The sequence below is a fragment of the Diceros bicornis genome, chromosome 7, assembly GCF_020826845.1.
Source record: "Diceros bicornis minor isolate mBicDic1 chromosome 7, mDicBic1.mat.cur, whole genome shotgun sequence".
Lineage (NCBI taxonomy): Eukaryota > Metazoa > Chordata > Mammalia > Perissodactyla > Rhinocerotidae > Diceros > Diceros bicornis.
In genome coordinates, this window is record NC_080746.1 from 55,086,110 (window position 1) to 55,092,866 (window position 6,757).

The window sequence follows — 6,757 nt, forward strand, 5'->3', positions numbered from 1 at the left end:
TCTGCAGAAAACTCAGCCTCCATTGAACAAGCCCCTGGAGTGTGCTCTCTCCCAGGCCCAGGGCTGTCGCTGCTGCACAGCCTTCATTGGCTCCCATGGCCCACACAACCCACCGCCAGCTTCCTGGCCTGGCATACAAGGCCCCTCACCCAGGTCCCCGGTGGCTCTTCCAGACACATCTCCTGCAACTCCCTGGGCTTCCCTCCTCTCCCGTCACAAGCAGACCACTCCTCCACTCGTGGATACTGAAGCCTGACTGCTAGGCCTGCCTCTGGGCATCTGCTGTTCTTCCGCAGGCCTGGAATCTCATTTTCCCCGTTGTTCCCCCTCAGCCTTCACAGCCGTCTCCACAGAGCCTTCCCTAGTGCCCTGGGTGGAAGGGAGCTCTCCCTCCTCGGGCTCCCTACAGCCCGTGGAACCTTTAAAGCAGCCAGGACAAGCAGATGGGGACACTAGACCAAAGACCCAGAATGGCTCTCAGAAAGGGTGGTCCTAATAATATAAGTGCTACCCTTTACTGTGCACCTACTGTGTGCACTTCCACACACTGTCCCGCGTGACCCCAGCAGGCCCCAGGGGGATATTGTCACCTCCCTCTGACGGGAGAGGAGAGTGAGGCTCCGAGAGGGGCGACCTGTCCCAGATCTCACGGTAAGTCCACAGCAGAGTGGGGCCAGGAGCCCAGGTGTCTAACACCAAACCCTGCTCCCTTCTCACGCGGCCTCACTGCAGCTAGGCCCGGGGAGAGCAGCATGGAAGGCAGAAGACAGGAGACCTCGGTGGGCCCTGACGCGGTGGGCCTTACATACCTGCTGTGGGCCAGAGCCCAGGTCTGCAGCGAAGCCCCGCACCTTTCTGGCTGGTTGGGGGCTGGGCAACCAAGGGGCCTGGAGAACTGGTCCCCGGACTGCCTCTCCCGGCTGGGTGGGGGTTCCCAGCAGGCAGACAGGCTGAGCCCCTGCTCAGGTGAGGGGGGTGGGGGGCTCCCCCAGTGTGAATCCTGGAACCCCACACTCTAGAGTCTCAGGACCTCAGTGTGTTCAGAGATTTAGAACCATAAAATCCTGGTACCCGCGGCCGGTCCCATGGCGTGGCGGTTAAGTGCGTGCACTCTGCTGCTGGCGGCCTGGGTTTGGATCTGGGCGCGCACTGACGCACCCCTTCTCTGGCCGTGCTGAGGCCGTGTCCCACATAAATTGGAGCAAGATCGGCACGGATGTTAGCCCAGGGCCAGTCTTCCTCAGCAAAAGGAGGAGGATTTGGCATGGATGTTAGCTCAGGGCTGATCTATCTCACCAAAGAAAAAAAAATCCTGGTACCTTGGACTTTTGGAGTAAAAATCCTCAACCCATTGCCTCGGAAGCCATTAGAGGCCCCTGGGCCACCAGCCAATGCCAAGATGTTCAAACACCCAGGTACTGATGTGTGGGTGTCGGCGTGCTTGTCACCAGCAGGATCCTGACCCAGCTGGGTTCCATCTCCCCCTTTCCTAAGGGGGCAGCCGTCCCAGACCGGGCTCTGTGATCCTCAGAAAGCCCTGAGAGATGGCAACTCCCCAGGGATGAGAGTGCCAGCCACTTTGAGGAGGCTTCCGAACAAAGTGTGGGAGGCGGGCCGGAGACACGGGAGAGACAGGCCTGGGGAGAGAGACAAGAAGGCGGCAGAGAGGAAACAGGAACTCTTGAAAAGAGGGAGAGATTAGTTTGGTGGGAAAGGAGGGGAGGGACAGATAAGGCCCCCCGGGGAGGCCGGGTCAGGCCAGAGGAACAACCAAGGGGGGCCCAGCCCGGACGAAGCAGGCCGATGGTCTGTTGTTCCTCAGGCCACGGAGACCAGCTGCCAGGTTATACAGACCAGGCCTCCAGCAGGATGCAGGCCCCAGCCTGGGACCCCAGACCTAACAGAGGCTGGGTGGGGTAGGGGGATTTCGGGGCTGGGAGGCAGGAACCCCGGCATCTTTTCTACCCTCTTGTTGTGTGACTCCAGGTAGCCACTGGCCCTCGCTGGGCCTCTGCAGCAGTTAATTCTCACAACCATTCTGAGGGATAGGGCCCAGCATTTCTGTTTTATTGATGAGGAGACTGAAGCCCAGAGAGAGAAGCGACTGGCCCAAGGTTACAGAGCCACGAGTGGCAGAGAGGGGATTCAAGCCGCACACTGCCTGGCTCCAAGTCCATGACGGGCATCCCAGGGGTGGAGGTGGCCTCTGGCTGAGTGCATAGTTGACTCTGAGCCATTGGAGTGGCCGAACAGGGCATCACACAGCAGGGAGAGGGGACATTTCAAGACTGATCAGTTCTTGACATCTGTCACAGGGACCGGGGACTGCAGTCCAGGCCAGGTGTCAGGTGGCCCCAACCCCATGGCCATCAGGCCGTAGCTCAGCCAATACTCTCCTGCCCTGTCCTCCCCAGCTGAGGAGTTCCCGTCACCTGGGGGCCTGGACTCCCAGGCACCACCTGTGTGTGGGGGTGAGGGGGTGAAGCACACGTGCCCCCCTTCAGTGGGCCCACAACTCCTGGTTAGTGTAGCAGAGATGACTGGAGTGAGAAGACAGGCAGAGCCTGGGGGCTTTGGGGCTTTAGGGAGGAAAGCCCATTTCTCTCAGGGGGTTAGGGATAGGGAGAGGAAATCTGGAAGACTTCGTGGAGGAGGTGCCATTTACACACGATCTGGAAAGCTGAGGAGGATTTCAAGAGATGGAGAAAGAGGTGAAGGGGAGGAGTCTGCATGAGCAAAGGCGTGCAGGCAGGGTTTGCTCAGAGGATGCCAAGAAGATGAGTGTGGCTGGAGCTCAGGGGCCTGTGGGCACCAGAGCAGCACAGGTGCAAGCCAGGCTGCCTCGGGCCCTGGGCTGGTACACCAGAGCCAGGGTGTCTAAGGCCACCCCCACCAGGGCGCTAGCCACTGGCTAGTCCAACCACCTCCTGTCCGCCAGGCCACCAGCCCGCCTGCAGAGATGGCTGGCTTCAGGCAGAGCAATTTAACAGCCCACGTTTAACGGGTCCCTTTGCTCCCGTAGAACAAATCAATATCCGCTTGGCTCCCCAGCCTACGGCTGCTAAAGACATTCTCCTCATGGGCCCCGTGGTCCCCACGGCCTCACCTGCTGGGCTCCAGCAGGGGCTGAAGGGCTGGGACAGGGCGAGGGGGGAGAAGGTGGCCGATCACACAACCATCCCAGACACCCCCATCCAGGCGGCAGGAGGGCGAGCCCTGGCCTCGGGGCTGGCAGGTGAGGGCAGGGCTTATGAGAGGTCCGGCCCAGAGCTCCCAGACTGGGGCACGGCTGTGGTTAAAACCTAAGTGTTTATTTTTTGTCTCCACCATCTTCGCATTCATAAAACTCCTCAGGGGGCTGTGGGGCGGGAGGCTGTCTGGGAGGTGCTGGGACGGCAGCCCGTTAGGTGTCATGCCCTTGAAGGCGCCTTCTAACTCAAGATTCTTTTTTTGTGTGTGTGTGAGGAAGATCAGCCTTGAGCTAACATCCATGCTAATCCTCCTCTTTTTTTTTTTTTTTTTTTGCTGAGGAAGACCGGCTCTGAGCTAACATCTATTGCCAATCCTCCTCCTTTTTTTCCCCCAAAGCCCCAGTAGATAGTTGTATGTCATAGTTGCACATCCTTCTAGTTGCTGTATGTGGGATGCGGCCTCAGCATGGCGGGACAAGCAGTGCATCAGTGCGCGCCTGGGATCTGAACCCCGGCCGCCAGTAGCGGAGCGTTCGCACTTAACCGCTAAGCCACGGGGCCGGCCCTAACTTAAGATTCTGATTCAGCTTTTTTTAGATTCTGGACCTCCAGAGTTCAGGACTCCAGGACTGGAGGATGCTAAGAGTCTAGCATGTCTAGAATCGGAAGAATCCAAAGCTGTATGCCATTGCTTTCCTCCACCTCAAGCGGGAGTGTGGGTTTCCAGTGTTTATCGTCCTTCCTGCCCCCTACTTCTCCTCCCCCAAGAGCTGCCCTCACTTCCAGCCACATCTGACCCCAGGGAGGGTGGAGCTGGCAGGCAGAAAGCCATCCTGCTACAGACCCTGGGCTACTTCACATTTCCCTGGACGTCTCTGGGTGAAAGGACAGGCAGCCTGGGCACCCTCTGATCCGAGGCCACCTCCTGGGGACAGGCTGCTCATCCGGATGGTTCCCCTGTGGGTCTGTGATGGTCTTATCCACGGTTCCCCAAGTGACATCCACTAGCAGCCCCTGCCCCTCGGGCGTCAGTTTAGGGGGCTGTTCCCCTCCCGGCAGTTACTGTCCTTCCCTCTTGCTGCCCCTGAGGGCTCCTCTCCCTGCAAAAGAGACCCCGTTGTCACCCGCAGTGATGGGGATCTGGATCCTCAGGAATGGGGCAAGGAAGACCGCTCTTGACACTCCTTGTCTGGGTCTAAAGTCCTTTTCTGGAGCAAAGGAAACAGACACCGCCACCTCTTGCACACACACAGCTTACCTCCCAGCCCGACACACATCCACTCCCACACCCCAGAGACACCCACCCCCTCCCTGTCTCTCCCCAGAACACACCTGAAATGCACAGACTATGTAGGGGGCTGCGTCTCTTGGCAGGGAGGGGCCTGGCCTATCAGAATCAAACAGCCAAGGTTTTGTGTCTGCTGCCCCCCCTTACAACCTGAGAGATCCTGGACAAGTTTCCGCTCCCAAGACCCCGTGTGCTCAGCTGTAAAATGGGGGCGAACACAGGTTTGTCCTGAGCTTTCAGGGTGAAGCATTGAGCGCCACGCCAGGCCGGCTGCTCCAGCCAGAGCTTAGCCAGTGGCCTTCTATGCACTCTGTCCTTCCTTCCCCAAAGCTTCCCTGAGCTTGGGCTCCATGACCGCCCTGGGGACACAGGAAAGCCAGCCCCAGCTCTGGGATGACACACCTGCCAGGGGTGAGGGAGCAGCATGGAGGGAGGACTCTACCACAGAAGGGGCTGGAGCACTGCTGTGGTTAGGAGCACGGCTTTGCTGTCAGCCAGGCCTGACTCTGACTCCTGGCTCTGCCCTTGCTGGCTGTGTGACCTAGGATAAGCTACTTAAACTTTCTGACTCTCAGTTTGTTCATCTGTAAAGCAGCACGAACAACAACACACCTCTTTGGATTGTTGTGAGGCTCAAACCAGATAATGGACATCAAGTACTCGGCAGATAGCAAGAGTTCATGGGTAGCCAATGTTATTAAATCAGAATTCAGCCACATAGTCAGTCAACAAACCTCCACTGAGCACTGTACTGAGCCAGGCCGTGCTGGTCCTGGGGAATCAGAGCTGAGACCAACATTGTTCCAGCCCTCTGAGTCCCCAGACGTTGGGGGATCAAAGTGGGCTGAGAGCCTGGGGCCAGGGGCTGGGGAGGGAGTCAGAGTGGCCCACCCAGAGGAGGCCCCTTGGCCCTGCAGCTGGATCTGGAGGGATGAGGAGCAGTGCCCAGTGGACTGGAGGACATCCAGGCAGAGGGGACAGCATAGCCCAGAGATGGCGAGGGCAGGGTCTCCTCCTTCAGGAGACACACTATCAGGGGCCTTGGGGTTTAAAGAAACGCCCAGCTCTGGGGGGTCCCACAGGAGGCGCGGGGAGAGCCACACAGGAGGAAGCCCAGCTCTGCCCTCACTCACTGCTTCTTGGACAGCTGGCACAGAGTCCGGGGAGAGGGAGGGTTTCCCAGCTCCTTGATGAAGCCCTGAAACCCTGTGGCCTCCTGAGCATGTGGGCACCCTCATCCTCTCCCCAGGAAGCTGCGGGCCTCTGGGAGGGCTTTTCCCACCATCAAGTCCCCCAGCCCCAGCTCCACATGGTGCCCCTACCCATACCTCAGGCGGTCCTGGGGCTCCTGGGGACGCCACCTTGTTCCCACTGTCTCCCCAGAACCCAACCCAGAGATGGAACTGGAGCACAAGGCCTGATGGGAGAGGGCCCCATCAGAGGCGCAGGAGGCCCCCCAAGGTCCGAGGCTGCTCTTTGGGACCAGGCTCCAGGCGGGTGTTGCCTGCCCAGCATGGGGAAACGTGTGCATTTTGGAGGATGCTGCCCACCTGGTGACTGCTGGGCACCCAGACAGGCAGCCAGACTCCCATCCTCCTCCAGGTGAACCCAGTTCACAGATGAAAAACTGAGATGGGACAGCCAAGCCGAAGGCTCCCACTCCCAGTGGCTCGCTGGCCTGTGCTAAGGGCTTGCCCTACCCCTCTCGCCTGGGCACATGTCCTGACAGCCGAATCTTCCACACCACCCTGGGAGTCGGTTCTCTCATTATTACCAGAGAAACAGCTTACCTGGAGGTGACTCTGAAGCCAGGCCAAGGCTTGGCCCTGCCATTTCATGCCTGGGGGACCTGTGTCACCTTGAGTGCCTCAGTTTCTTCACCAGTAAAATGGGCTCAATCTCCTTCTCTGGGGGATGTTGAGAGAAGTCGGTGAGGTCAAGGGCCCGGGACAGCCTGTGGCTGAGTGGAGGCCTCGTAAATATTCACCGTGAAGATCATGCTGCTGGGACTTGACCCCGGGGCTCTTCAGACTCGACTCCATCCTTGGAGCTGGTCCCGTCAGCCATGTCCATGGGCTCACCCTCCCTGGGGAACGCGAGGCTGGCCTCCTGCTCAGCCCCTGCCACAATGCTGGGCACAGAGCAGGCGCTTTTTATTCTTCTGGGAAGGAGGGAGAATACGAGTGGCATTAGGAGATGCTTTCTTGTAAGCCTGACCCTCTCCCCAAAACACCACCCTGGTTGAGTCCCTCCGAGGTCTTCATCCTCCGTAAGGGAC